General features: G+C 53.6%; 1 long non-coding RNA gene and 5 other non-coding genes across 7 annotated transcripts in view; all 6 read left to right on the forward strand.

Annotated features, from left to right (window-relative positions):
- Positions 1 to 14,763, forward strand: part of LOC103731781 — a 114,520-nt gene that overhangs the window by 37,501 nt on the left and 62,256 nt on the right. For both annotated transcript variants that reach the window (XR_003849070.1, XR_001872379.2), the window contains exons 7-11: positions 717 to 856; positions 3,261 to 3,400; positions 5,801 to 5,937; positions 8,302 to 8,441; positions 10,806 to 10,945. This is a non-coding gene — a long non-coding RNA (uncharacterized LOC103731781). The remainder of the gene's footprint in view (positions 1 to 716; positions 857 to 3,260; positions 3,401 to 5,800; positions 5,938 to 8,301; positions 8,442 to 10,805; positions 10,946 to 14,763) is intronic.
- On the forward strand, positions 1,108 to 1,201 carry LOC115069863. The gene has a single exon (XR_003849097.1). It is a non-coding gene; the product is annotated as a small nucleolar RNA SNORD116 (small nucleolar RNA).
- Positions 3,652 to 3,745, forward strand: LOC115069843. Its single transcript, XR_003849079.1, has one exon. It is a non-coding gene; the product is annotated as a small nucleolar RNA SNORD116 (small nucleolar RNA).
- Positions 6,189 to 6,282, forward strand: LOC115069844. The gene has a single exon (XR_003849080.1). It is a non-coding gene; the product is annotated as a small nucleolar RNA SNORD116 (small nucleolar RNA).
- On the forward strand, positions 8,692 to 8,785 carry LOC115069858. The gene has a single exon (XR_003849092.1). It is a non-coding gene; the product is annotated as a small nucleolar RNA SNORD116 (small nucleolar RNA).
- On the forward strand, positions 11,196 to 11,289 carry LOC115069839. The gene has a single exon (XR_003849075.1). It is a non-coding gene; the product is annotated as a small nucleolar RNA SNORD116 (small nucleolar RNA).

Raw genomic sequence — 14,763 nt, forward strand, 5'->3', positions numbered from 1 at the left:
TTGTTCCCTGTGGCGAGAATGAATCTGATGTACACCATATAGCTTGGGGATCCAGTGGCAGGGTTGCATTGGCGGCATTGGATGCCAGAAGCCTGGAGAGTGTCAGGAGTGTCTAGGTTTTCAGGTGTCTCCTTTGCCTGACTCAACCCCTCTTTCAGGAGCCAGAGGCCTCTAGGGCATCCAGAGCCCTAGGCAGGACACACTATCAGCTCCGTGGGGAGGAAGGTTGTCTAGCGCTACCACAGAGGGCCTGTGACATGAGTAGAACCTAGGGGACAGCGATGCTGCTCCGGGTGGTCTGTACTGTTCCTGGTGCTCTGGATAATCTTTGTGGGAGAGCAATTGAGGTTGGAATCCTTTTGGGTTCTGCCTAGGTTTGTTGTTCTAAGGCTCCATAGCACAGGGACTTTATGGCCGTTCTGTTAGCCATAGCTCGGCCTATCGTATAGTGCCGACTATGGTTTGGAGGAGGAAGCTGGGGGTCTAATCAGGCCCTTAGACCAGGGAAGGAGACAGGAAAGGCACACGCAGGGAAGCTGGCCCCCCATATTCGTTACATAGGGGAAAACACGGTCAGAGATGCCTTTACTGGCAATGGAACCACAGTTGGAAGAGCTGCACTATCCACCCTCCTAGGCAGAGGCACTGCAACCGCACACCCGTTCTTCTCTGCTCGCCCGCTAAAGCGTCACGTGGGGTCTTTGTCTCCTCCTCAGGGCCTATTCCCGTGGGTGACGTGTCCACAATGCTGCAGCCAGAGAATGTGTAACTTAGCGGAAGGACGGATACCCTTGAAAGGGCTTCCGGGAGTCTTCTACAGGGTCCCTCACCACCCACAGGCTCACCTAGGACAACAGTAAGTCTTCAGCTCCCTGAGTACCTGGCGATATTCTAATCTGTTGTAGCCCTGAGCACCTGCACCTCCACAGCACTCTCCTCATGGCCAGGATGGGCCGATCAGTGTGCCTGCAGTGTCCGAGGACTCATGCTGGTCCCGAGCGTTCCTGGATACTGTGGGTGTTGCTACTCCCCACCCACAATCCCACGCACAAGCCCCATGGGCCAATGACAACGTCGATGGCCCCGTGGCTCCCTCCCAACGTACCTGGATCGCTGTAGATTCAAAGTCAATCATTCCTTGGAAAAGCTGAACAAAATGAGTGAAAACTCCTTACCGTCTCTCTCATCGTAACTGAGTTCCAGCACGTTGTGTCATTGATTGCTCCATGGGTTCACTCCCACCTTCCTCCCCTGGGGTCTCAACAACCAATCAGTATTCCTGTCGTGCCTGTGCCTTTCTGTTCTCCCTTCCCTGGTCCAAGGCATGTGATTTCCTGTTGGGCCTTGTGCCTAGATGGGAGGAAGGAGAGGAAGGACCATGCTGGCAGGCTTCCTTTTGGTTGAGTGGCTAGGTCCAGGAGAGCTTTAGGAGAAGAAGAGAGGCACCTAGGCCTGGCCACCCCGAGGCGGGAGGTAGGACCAGGAGTAGTAGTCAGGCAGGGTCCCAGAAACAATTGCACAAAAAAAAACTCCAGGGATGTCACTGGCACCAAGGATCTGCAGGCAGGATGGGCCAGGGCTCGGGCAGGACAGGCCAGGGCTGGAGTTCCTGCTAGGTACCACCCCGAGGTTCACGGTGTTGGAAGACCAGTTCAGACGGTCCCACTTAGCCCTGCAGGGATCCCCTGTAATCCCACACAGCTCTCATGGCTATAAGCATGAGTAAGAATGTCAGGAAGAGCCCAGTGTCCCAGGGGTGCATGGCTGAGCGCTTGGCTTTGTCCCCGCCTATACACTGATTGTCATGATGATGGAGGTGTCCATCTTTGACCAAGGTGTCGAAGCCGTGCCTGAAGCTTCCATCTCCATGTGGGTACACCTCTCGGCATCTGTTTGCATATTTGACAGATGTGTGTTCACGGACGTGCATGATCCCACCACCGGGGAAACGCATGAGCGCGGGGGCGACCTCCAACTGAAGTCTGGCAGGTTGAGGCCAGGATGTCTCCCAGGCTAGAAGGTCCCCTTATTTGGCCAGGTGGTTCAACATGTGGATCACGTGTGCCGTCAGCACCAGGCTCAGGTGGTGACAGCAATCCTCACTCCCCTGCATTGTCCACCCTGAGGCATAACTTCCCTGGCGTTCCGACAATGTAAGTTTCAGCTACAGGTGTTTTTGTACAAAGAGTCCACTTCCTCGTACTCTTGGATGTATTTTTTTATCTGAACCAGTGAGGGAGTAGAGGCCTCAGCATGGCTCCAGGCCTCTCTCTGCACACAGCCCTATAGCTGGTGACCTCAGGCCTTGCGTTATTTTCCACTTGCCCTGGGGACCACACGTGTTAATATTGGCTGCTGTAAGCTTCCTCAGAGATTCGGAATGGTAGCGCAGTGATTCTTAGGTTTTGGAATTCTAGAGACGAGCCGGAACAGGCACCGTTTTGGAGAATGTTGATAGTTGCACCCAGTAGAGGACAGAGGTCTCTCAGGAGAAGGCAGCAGGGTTTTCCTGAGCTGAGAGAGATCTCAGTCTCCCTGACTGTTTGTTCCCTGGGTGGGAATGAATATGATGTGCACCATAGTACTTGTGTGATCCAGTGGCAGGGTTGCATTGGTGGCACTGGATGCTGCAAGCCTGTAGAGTGTCAGGAGTGTCTAGGTTACCAGGTGTCTCCTTTGTCAGACCCAACCCCTCTTTCATGGGCCAGAGGACTCTGGGGCATACAAAGCCCTAGGCAAGACACGCTGTCAGCTCCCTGGGTATGAAGGTTGTCCAGGGCCACCACAGAGGGCCCATGACATGATTAGAACCTAGGGGACAGCGATGCTGCTCAGGGAGGCCTGTACTGCTACTGGCGCTCTGGATAGTCTTTGTGGGAGAGCAATTGAGGTTGGAATCCTTTTGGGTTCTTCCTAGGTTTGGGGGAGAAGGCGCAATAGTACAGGGCCTTTGCGGCTGTTCTGTTAGCCACAGCTTGCCCTATTGTATACTGTCGAGCAGGGGTTGGAGGAGGAAGCTGGTGGGGGCTAATCAGGCCGTGCGGCCAGGAAAGGAGAGAGGAAAGGCACACGCAGGGACCCTGGTCCCCCCTCCTCCTTACCTAAGGGAAAACACGGTCAGAGATGCCTTTGCTAGAATTGGAACCACAGTTGGAAGAGCTGCACTATCCACGCACCTAGGCAGAGGCACTGTGATTGCAAGCCCTTTGTTCTCTGCTCACCTGCTAAAGCGTCGCGTGGGATCTTTGTCTCCTCCTCAGGGCCAATTCCCGTGGGCAACGTGTCCACAATGGTGCAGCCAGAGAATGTGTAAGGTAGCGGAAGGACGTATACTCTTGAAAGGTCTTCCAGGAATCTTCTGTAGGATCCCTCACCACCTGCAGGTTCACGAAGGAGAACGGTAAGTCTTCAGCTCCCTGAGTGCCTGGCGATATTCTCATCTGTTGTAGCCCTGAACACCTGCACCTCCACAGCCCTCTCGTCATGGCTGGGATGGGCCAATCAGTGTGGCTGCAGGGTCAGCGGACTTATGCTGGTCCTGAGCATTCCTGGATGCTGTAGGTGTTGCAGGTCCCTGCCCACACTCTCACGCACCAGCCTCAGGGACAAATGACCATGTCGATGGCCCCACAGCCTTCTCCTAACGTGCCTGGATCGATGATGATTCCAAGTCAATCATTCCTTGGAAAAGCTGAACAAAATGAGTGAAAACTCCCTGCCGTCTCTCTCATCGTAACTGAGGTCCAGCACGTTTTTTCATTGAGTGCTCCACGGGATCACTCCCACCTTCCTCCCCCGGGATCTCAACAACCAATCAGCGGTCCTGTCGTGCCTGTGCCTTTCTGATCTCCGTTCCCTGGGCCCAGGCATATGATTTCCTGTTGGGCCTTGCGCCTAGATGGAAGGAAGGAGAGGAAGGGCCACGCTGGCAGGCTTCCTTTTGGTTGAGCGGCTAGGGCCAGGAGAGCTTCGGTAGAAGTAGAGTTGCACCAAGGCCCGGCCAGCCCGAGGAAGGAGGTAGGACTAGGAGTAGTAGTCAGGTGGGGTCCCAGGAACCATTGCACAGAAAAATCTCCAGGGATGTCACTGACACCAAGGATCTGCCAGCAGGAAGGGCCAGGGCTGGGGTTGCTGCTAGGCACCACCCCGAGGTTCATGGTGTTGGTAGACCAGTTCAGACGGCCCCACTGAGCCCTGCAGGGATCCCCTGCTGTCCCACACAGCTCTGAAGGCTAGAAGCATGGGTAGGAATGTCAGACAGAGCCCAGTGTCCCAGGGGTTCATGGCTGAGCACTTGGCTTTTTCCCCGCCTGTACGCTGATTGTCATGATGATGGAGGTGTCCAAACTTGACCGAGTTGTCGCAGCCTTGCCTGAAGCGTCCATCTACATGTAGGTACGCCTCTCGGCATCTGTGTGGACATTTCACGGATGTGTGTTCATGGACGTGCATGACCCCACCACCGGTTAACCCCATGAGGGTGGGGGAGACCTCCCATTTGAGTCTGGCAGGCTGAGGCCAGGAGGTCTCCCAGGCTAGAAGTTCCCCTTATTTGGCCAGCTGGTTCATCAGTCGGATCATTTGTGATATACACACCGGGATCAGGTGGTGACAGCTATCCTTGCTCCCCTGCATTGTCCCCCCACAGGAACGACTTCCCTCTCGTGCCGTTACTCTAAGTTTTAGCTCCAGGGGGTTTTGTCCAAACTGTCCCCTTCCCCGTGCTTTTGGATATTATTTTGTCTGACCCAGTTAGGTAGTAGAGGCCTTGGCATGCCTTGCAGGGCTCTCCCAAAACAGAGCCCTGTAGCCAGTGACCTTGGGCTTTGCTCCATTGTCCACTTGCTCTGGGGGCAACACATGGTAATGTTGGCTGCTGCAAGCCTCCTCTGAGATTGGGGCTGGTAGCACAGTGATTCTTCGGTTATCAGAATTCTGCAGAGGAGCCGGAGCAGGCACCCTTTTGGAGAAAGTTGACAGTTGCACCCAGTAGAGAACAGAGGTCTCACAGGAGAGGTGTGCCGGGTTTTCCTGAGTCGAGGGAGATCTCAGTCTCTGTGACTGGTTGTTTCCTGGGTGGGAATGAATGTGATGTGCATCATAGTGCTTGTGTGATCCAGTGGCAGGGTTGCATTGGTGGCATTGGATGCTGGAAGCTAGGAAAGTGTCGGGAGTGCCTACGTTTCCAGGTGTCTCCTTTGTCAGACTCAACACCTCTTTCATTGGCCAGAGGACTCTAGGGCATACAAAACCCTAGGCAGAACACGCTGTCAGCTCCCTGGGTAGGAAGATTGTCCAGGGCTACCGCAGATGGCCCGTGACACAAGCAGGACCTAGGGGACAGAGATGCTGCTCCGGGTGGCCTCTACTGCTCCTGGCGCTCTGGATAGTCTTTGTGGGAGAGCAATTGAGGTTGGAATCCTTTTGGGTTCTTCCTAGGTTTGGGGGAGAAGGCGCGATAGCACAGGGCCTTTGCTGCTGTTCTGATAGCCATACCTTGCCCTATCATATACTGCCGAGTAGGGGTTGGAGGAGGAAGCTGGGGGGGGCTAATCAGGCCCTGAGGCCAGGAAAGGAGACAGGAAAGGCACACGCAGGGACCCGCCCCCCCCTCCTTACCTAGGGAAAACACGGTCAGAGATGCCTTTGCTAGCATTGGAGAGATGCCTTTGCTAGAATTGGAACCACAGTTGGAAGAGCTGCACTATCCATGCACTTAGGCAGAGGCACTGTGATCGCAAGCCCCTTGTTCTCTGCTGAACCACTAAAGCGCCGCATGGGATCTTTGTCTCCTCCTCAGGCCCAATTCCCGTGGGCAACGTGTCCACAATGGTGCAGCCAGAGAATGTGGAAGGTAGCGGAAGGACATATACCCTTGAAAGGTCTTCCAGGAGTTTTCGGCAGGATCCCTCACCACCCGCAAGATCACGGAGAACGGTAAGTCTTCAGCTCCCTGAGTGCCTGGCGATATTCTCATCTGTTGTAGCCCTGAACACCGGCACCTCCACAACCCTCTCGTCATGGCTGGGATGGGCCGATCAGTGTGGCTGCAGGGTCAGCGGACTCATGCTGGTCCTGAGCGTTCCTGTATGCTGTGGGTGTTGCAGGTCCCTGCCCACACTCTCACGCACCAGCCCCAGGGACAAATGACCATGTAGATGGCCCCGCAGCCCTCTCCTAACGTGCCTGGATCGATGATGATTCCAAGTCAATCATTCCTTGGAAAAGCTGAACAAAATGAGTGAAAACTCCCTGCCGTCTCTCTCATCGTAACTGAGGTCCAGGATGTTGTGTCATTGAGTGCTCCACGGTGTCGCTCCCACCTTACTCCCCCGGGGTCTCAACAACCAATCAGCGGTCCTGTCGTGCCTGTGCCTTTCTGGTCTCCGTTCCCTGGGCCCAGGCATATGATTTCCTGTTGGGCCTTTCGCCTCGATGGAAGGAAGGCGAGGAAGGGCCACGCTGGCAGGCTTCCTTTTTGTTGAGTGGCTAGGGTCAGGAGAGCTTCAGGAGAAGTAGAGTTGCACCAAGGCCCAGCCAGCCCGAGGAAGGAGGTAGGACTAGGAGTAGTAGTCAGGCGGGATCCCAGGAACCATTGCACAGAAAAATCTCCAGGGATGTCCCTGGCACCAAGGATCTGCAGACAGGAAGGGTCAGGGCTGGGGTTGCTGCTAGGCACCACCCCAAGGTTCCTGCTGTTGGTAGACCCGTTCAGATGGCCCCAATGAGGCCTGAAGAGTTCCCCTGCTGTCCCACACAGCTCTGAAGGCTAGAAGCATAGGTAGGAATGTCAAACAGAGCCCAGTGTCCCAGGGGTTCATGGCTGAGCACTTGGCTTTGCCCCCACCTGTACGCTGATTGTCATGATGATGGAGGTGTCCAAACTTGACCGAGGTGTCACAGCCTTGCCTGAAGCGTCCATCTCCATGTGGGTACGCCTTTCGTCATTTGTGTGGACATTTCACGGACGTGTGTTCATGGACGTGCCTGACCCCACCACCGGATAATCCCATGAGCATGGGGGAGACCTCCTATTGGAGTCTGCCAGGCTGAGGCCAGGAGGTCTCCCAGGCTAGAAGGTCCCCTTATTTGGCCAGCTGTTTCAACAGTTGGATCATTTGTGACATACACACCGGGATCAGGTGATGACAGCTCTCCTCGGTCCCCTGCATAGTCCCCCCACAGGCACGACTTCCGTCTTTTGCCATCACTGTAAGTTTTAGCTCCAGGGGGTTTTGTCCAAACTGTTCCCTTCCCCGTACTATTGGATATTATTTTGTCTGACTCAGTTAGGGAGTAGAGGCCTTGGCATACCTTCCAGGGCTCTCCCAAAACACAGCTCTGTAGCTGGTGACCTCGGGCTTTGCTCCATTGTCCACTGCTCTGGGGGCAACACGTGGTAATGTTGGCTGCTGCAAGCCTCTTCGGAGATTGGGGCTGGTAGCATTGTGATTCTTCGGTTATCAGAATTCTGCAGACGAGCCGGAGCAGGCACCCTTTTGGAGAAAGTTGACAGTTGCACCCAGTAGAGAACAGAGGTCTCACAGGAGAGGTGTGCCGGGTTTTCCTGAGTCGAGGGAGATCTCAGTCTCTGTGACTGGTTGTTTCCTGGGTGGGAATGAATGTGATGTGCATCATAGTGCTTGTGTGATCCAGTAGCAGGGTTGCATTGGTGGCATTGGATGCTGGAAGCCAGGAGAGTGTCGGGATTGCCTACGTTTCCAGGTGTCTCCTTTGTCAGACCCAACCCCTCTTTGATTGGCCAGAGGACTCTGGGGCATACAAAACCCTAGGCAGAACACGCTGTCAGCTCCCTGGGTAGGAAGATTGTCCAGGGCTACCGCAGATGGCCCGTGACACGAGCAGGACCTAGGGGACAGAGATGCTGCTCCGGGTGGCCTCTACTGCTCCTGGCGCTCTGGATAGTCTTTGTGGGAGAGCAATTGAGGTTGGAATCCTTTTGGGTTCTTCCTAGGTTTGAGGGAGAAGGCGCGATAGCACAGGGCCTTTGCTGCTGTTCTGATAGCCATACCTTGCCCTATCATATACTGCCGAGTAGGGGTTGGAGGAGGAAGCTGGGGGGGGCTAATCAGGCCCTGAGGCCAGGAAAGGAGACAGGAAAGGGCCCCCCCTCATCCTTACCTAGAGGAAAACACTGTCAGAGATGCCTTTGCTAGAATTGGAACCACAGTTGGAAGAGCTGCACTATCCATGCACTTAGGCAGAGGCACTGTGATCGAAAGCCCCTTGTTCTCTGCTGACCCACTAAAGCGCCGCGTGGGATCTTTGTCTCCTTCCCAGGACCAATTCCCGTGGGCAACGTGTCCACAATGGTGCAGCCAGAGAATGTGTAACATAGCGGAAGGACGGATACCCTTGAAAGGTCTTCTGGGAGTCTTCGGCAGGATCCCTCACCACCCGCAGTGTCACCAAGGAGAACGGTAAGTCTTCAGCTCCCTGAGTGCCTGGCGATATTCCCATCTGTTGTAGTCCTGAGCACCTGCACCTCCACAGCCCTCTCGTCATGGCCGGGATGGGCCGATCATTGTGTCTGCAGGGTCAGCGGACTCATGCTGGTCCTGAGCATTCCTGGATGCTGTGAATGTTGCAGGTCCCTGCCCACACTCTCACGTACGAGCCCCGGGAAAAATGACCATGTCAATGGCCCCGCAGCCCTCTCCTAACGTGCCTGGATCAATGATGATTCCAAGTCAATCATTCCTTGGAAAAGCTGAACAAAATGAGTGAAAACTCCCTTCCATCTCTCTCATCATGACTGAGGTCCAGTACGTTATGTCATTGAGTGTTCCACGTGGTCGCTCCCACCTTCCCCCCCCAGGGTCTCAGCAACCAATCAGCGGTCCTGTCATGGCTGTGCCTTTCTGGTCTCCCTTCCCTGGGCCCAGGCATATGATTTCCTGTTGGCCTTTCCGCCTAGATGGAAGGAAGGATCGGAAGGGCCACGCTGCCTGGCTTCCTTTGGTTGCGTGGTTAGGGCCAGGAGAGCTTCAGGAGAAGTAGATTGGCACCAAGGCCTGGCCAGTCCGAGGAAGGAGGTAGGACCAGGAGTAGTAGTCAGGCAGGGTCCCAGGAACCATTTCACAGAAAAATCTCCAGGGATGTCACTTGCACAAAGGATCTGCAGGCAGGAAGCGCCAGGGCTGGGGTTGCTGCTAGGCATCACCCCGAGGTTCACGGTGTTGGTAGACCACTTCAGATGGGCCCACTGCACCCTGCAGGGATCCCCTGCTGTCCCACACAGCTCTGAAGGCTAGAAGCATGGGTAGGAATGTCAGACAGAGCCCAGTGTCCCAGGGGTTCATGGCTGAGCACATGGCTTTGTCCCCGCCTGTACGCTGATTGTCATGATGCTAGAGGTGTCCAAACTTGACCGAGGTGTTGCAGCCTTGCCTGAAGTGTCCATCTACATGTGGGTACACCTCTCGGTATTTGTGTGGACAGTTCACGGATGTGTGTTCATGGACGTGCCTGACCCCACCACCGGTTAATCCCATGAGCTTGGGGGAGACCTCCCATTGGAGTCTGGCAGGCTGAGGCCAGGAGGTCTCCCAGTCTAGAAGGTCCCCTTATTTGGCCAGCTGGTTCAACAGTCAGATCATTTGTGACATATCCACCGGGATCAGGTGGTTACAGCTATCCTCGCTCCCCTGCATTGTCCCCCCACAGTCACGACTTCCCTCTCGTGCCGTCACTGTAAGTTTCAGCTACAGGGGTTTTGTCCAAACAGTCTCCTTCCCCGTGCTATTGGATATTTTTTTGTCTGACCCAGTGAGGGAGTACATTCCTCAGCATGGCCTTCAGGCCTCTCTCCACACACAGCCGCGTAGCCTGTCATCTCGGGCCTTGCACTATTTTCCACTTGCCCTGGGGGCCTCACGTAGTAATGTTGGCTTCTGTAAGCTTCCTTGGAGATTGGGACTGGTAGCACAGTGATTCTTAGGTTATTGGAATTCTGCAGGCAAGCCTCAGCATGCACCCTTTTGGAGAAAGTTGACAGTTACACCCAGTAGAGGACAGCAGTCTCTCAGGAGAGGTGAGCAGGGTTTTCCTTAGCCGAGAGAGTTCTCAGTCTCCCTGACTGGTTGTTTCCTGTGGCGAGAATGAATCTGATGTGCCCCATAGTGTTTGGGGTATCCAGTGGCAGAGTTGCATTGGTGGCATTGGATGCTGGAATCCTGGAGAGTGTCGGGACTGTCTAGGTTTCCAGGTGTCTCCTTTACCTTACCCAACCCCTCTTTCAGGAGCCAGAGGCCTCTAGGCTATCCAGAGCCCTAGGCAGGTCCCTAGGGCGAAAGGTTGTCCAGGGCTACCGCAGAGGGCCCGTGACACGAGTAATACCTAGCGGACAGCGATGCTGCTCCAGGTGGTCTATGCTGTTCCTGGCGCTCTGGATAATCTTTGTGGGAGAGCAATTGAGGTTGGAATCCTTTTGGGTTCTGCCTAGGTTTGGTGGTGAAGGCACGATAGCACAGGGCCTTTATGGCCGTTCTGTTAGCCATAGCTAGCCCTATCGTATATTGCCAAATAGGGGTTGGAGGAGGAAGCTGGGGGGCTAATCAGGCCCTGAGACCAGGGAAGGAGACAGGAAAGGCACATGCAGGGACCCTGTCCCCCCCTCTTCCTTACGTAGGGAAAACACAGTCAGTGGTGCCTTTGCTGGCAATGGAACCACAGTTGGAAGAGCTGCACTATCCACCCACCTAGGCAGAGGCTCTGCGACCGCACACCCCTTGTTCTCTGCTGGCCCTCTAAAGCGTCGCGTGGGATCTTTGTCTCCTCCTCAGGGCCAATTCCCGTGGGCGACCAGTCCGCAATGGTGCAGCCTGAGAATGTGTAACGTAGCAGAAGGATGGATACACTTGAACGGGCTTCCAGGAGTCTTCTGCAGGATCCCTCACCACCCGCAGCGTCACCTAGGAGAACGGTAAGTCTTCAGCTCTTTGAGTGCCTGGCCATATTCTCATCTGTTGTAGGCCTGAGCACCTGCACCTCCACAGCCCTCTCGTCATGGCCAGGATGGGCCGATCATTGTGCCTGCAGAGTCAGCGGACTCATGCTGGTCCTGAGAGTTCCTGGATGCTGTGGGTGTTGCAGGTCCCCGCCCAAGCTCTCACGCACGAGCCCCAGGGACAATGACCATGTCGATGGCCCCACAATACTCTCCCAACGTGCCTGGATCGATGATGATTCCAAGTCAATCATTCCTTGGAAAAGCTGAACAAAATGAGTGAAAACTCCTTACCGTCTCTCTCATCGTAACTGAGGTCCAGCACGTTGTGACATTGATTGCTCCATGGGGTCGCTCCCACCTTCCTCCCCCGGGGTCTCACCAACCAATCAGCATTCCTGTTGTGCCTGTGACTTTCTGGTCTCCCTTCCCTGGTCCCAGGCATGTGATTTCCTGTTGGGCCTTGTGCCTAGATGGGAGGAAGGAGAGGAAAGACCATGCTGGCAGACTTCCTTTTGGTTGAGTGGCTAGGTCCAGGAGAGCTTTAGGAGAAGAAGAGAGGCACCTAGGCCTGGCCACCCCGAGGCGGGAGGTAGGACCAGGAGTAGTAGTCAGGCAGGGTCCCAGGAACAATTGCACAAAAAAAAACTCCAGGGATGTCACTGGCACCAAGGATCTGCAGGCAGGATGGGCCAGGGCTAGAGTTCCTGCTAGGTATCACCCTGAAATTCACGGTGTTGGAAGACCAGTTCAGACGGTTCCACTTAGCCCTTCAGGGATCCCCTGCAATCCCACACAGCTCTGATGGCTAGAAGCATGGGTAGGAATGTCAGGAAGAGCCCAGTGTCCCAGGGGTGCATGGCTTAGTGCTTGGCTTTGTCCCTGCCTGATACCTGCAGGGATCTTCTGATGTCCCACACAGCTCTGAAGGCTAGAAGCATGGGTAGGAATGTCAGACAGAGCCCAGTGTCCCAGGGGTGCATGGCTGAGTGCTTGGCTTTGTCCCCGCCTGTTGCTGGGGTGCATGGGTTTCGTGCCCCGCGTTGCTGTGCAGGTCCCTGGCTCTCCATGGCTACTGGATGCTGGCGACTCTGCGGGTCGCTGTCTGCTGCCGGACGGGTTCCGTTCCAAGCTGCCGGGTGCTCCCTCTCTCTACACAATCCATTGGCCACCGGATCACGAGGGGAGGTGCAGGAACGGCAAAAGCAAGATCTTCGCGAGTTGTTGTTGATGGAAGGATAGCCTCCTCTGAGGAGACTGAATCATAGGCAGCAAGACACAGGATACAGCTCAATCAGACTCAGTGATACAGCTCCGCTTTATTTGGGTGAAACCAGAAGATTTATAGTGTGGAGGCAGTAGCAAAAGCCTTAGCTGATAGGTGCTCCTGGGATGCCCCCTTTACATATGGTGGTGGGCTTCTATCAGGCTGTTAGACAGTGCCTGATTATCACACAGGAAAAACCTGGCAGTTTCTGTGCCAGAGGACATGTATCTGTGACGGGCACTTCAAAGGTGAGTCAGGAAGAGAGTAGGAAGGTGCCCAGCTGAGAAAGGGAGTCTCCGCATATGAACGCCAAGCCGGCTTGCGGCTATCCAGACATGTAGAGATTGCTACCTTAGACAGCAGGGGTCCCCAACAGCAGGGCAGAACCAGGAAGCAGGAGCTGGAGCACAGGCCATGGAGGAACACTGCTTACTGGCTTGCTCCCCTGGCCCATGCTCAGCCTCGTTTCTTATGCAACATAGGCCCACCTGCCCAGGAGTGGCACCACCCACAGTGGCCTGGGCCCTCCCACATCACTCAACAATCAAGAAGATGCCACACAGACATGATCACAGTCCTGTCCAATGGAGGCAATTCTATAATTGAGGCTCCCTCAACCCAAGTGTATCAAGTTGACACTAAAGCTGTCCAGCACAAGTAGCTTAAATACTCTATCATCTATTTATTATTTCAAAATCCTACAGTGGTTATATTCTAAATATTTAGTTATACTTTAATGGATGTAGCATCAAAATAACACACAGCATGACCAGGGGACTAACAAAGGGTAGGAGCCATGAAAACAATGGATTACTAAACCAACCTAGTTGTTCGGTGGTTGAAATCTTGAAAATAGATCATTACGAAGTTTTTTGAGAGTGTTAACATCGGTTTCAACAACATTTGATTCATTTACAAAGAAACAGCATTCCTCTCCCAATACCACACACGTCCCCCCATGTTCAGCAGTTATTAAGTCTAGTGCTCTTCTGTTTTGGAGCACAACCCTGGCAAGAGAGTTCATTTGTTGTTGGAGAGATTCCAGGCTGTCAGTCGTGGATGCCATTGCCTGGTCCAGCTTGTCTCGGAAATCTCCCGCCAGGTGCAGGGCCTGCACAATTGGCACAGTAGCAACGCCTCCAGCACCCAGGGAGAGTGCAAGTTTGATCCCTACCAGCAGAGGGATGAAGATTTTTCTCTGCTGGCAGCTGTGTAGGAGGAGGGCAGTTTCTTCCTTTGAATAGGTATACCTGGGATGTAATCATTACTGGTACACAAAAGGTGGACAAAGAGAAATTAACACAGTAGGGCCTGCACAATTGGCACAGTAGCAACGCCTCCAGCACCCAGGGAGAGTGCAAGTTTGATCCCTACCAGCAGAGGGATGAAGATTTTTCTCTGCTGGCAGCTGTGTAGGAGGAGGGCAGTTTCTTCCTTTGAATAGGTATACCTGGGATGTAATCATTACTGGTACACAAAAGGTGGACAAAGAGAAATTAACACAGTTTTGGGCTTTTCCTTTGCACCATATGAAAAGAGGAGGGGCGATGCATGCTGCATTGGAGAGAGTAGTGTTAGTGAGGCATTTGTAATGAGTAGGCTTACTTGCTGAAAATGCAAATTGAATAGTTAGCCAGTTGTTTGAATAAGGGGATATCCATTAGATGAGAGTCAGTGAAATCTTTTTTTGTTCCTGGGTAGAGAATGATGGTATTAACTGGTCCTGTTGCTGGATGCACAAAAAAAGCAGTTAGACATTGGGATAGGTGGTGAAGGGAAGAAAGTTAGCAACATACTGAATGTGCTTGTTCCAGGACATAGTTGATCTTATCTGGTCCTCTGTTTGTTTTTCCTGTAGAATAATATTATGAGTTAGCACAGACTTGGCTGCAGGTGCAAGAAGTCAAGAGATATAAAAGTCAGCTGTAGGGTACCTAGAGAATGCACCTGAGTAGGAACACGCCAGCGATTGTCTCATGGATCTTATTTTTTCCTGAAAAATAAAATCTCTAGAACTTGGTATTAGGGAGAGTGGGGGCTGGCTGAAGTGTTGCCCTTAAGCAGGGTAAAGACAGCCATGAGGATGACAGAGAAAGAAGCTCTGGGGGGAATTAAGGGTGAGTGGATGGGGGACATCCAGGATAGGTTTAAGGGGGTCGAGTGGCAGCTGAGTCATTTTGGGCACAACTTTCTTTCCAGTGTTCAGTTTCTCCACATTTAAAGCATTTTGAGTTGTGTTGGGTTGCAACTACAAGGGCTTGGGCAAGGGAGGAGGCCTGGTACATGGCAGTCACAATGTCATGGGTGGCCACAATCCATTTGTCATGATGTTCATTTTTCAGTCTCTGGCATGCTTGTCTGTGCTCAGGGGTCATCCCTTCCCAGACAAGGCTGTTTAAAAGCATTGCTTTGGCTGCAGGATCTGTTATTTTTCTATCTAAACTGGCCTGCACTCTTAGTATAAAGTCTGGGAGAGCCTCAGTTGGTTTTTGTTTTAAAAAAGTTAATGAAGAAGTCTCTCCAGGCC

The sequence above is a fragment of the Nannospalax galili genome, unplaced genomic scaffold, assembly GCF_000622305.1.
Source record: "Nannospalax galili isolate Female #2095 unplaced genomic scaffold, S.galili_v1.0 scaffold275, whole genome shotgun sequence".
Taxonomy (NCBI): Eukaryota; Metazoa; Chordata; class Mammalia; order Rodentia; family Spalacidae; genus Nannospalax; species Nannospalax galili.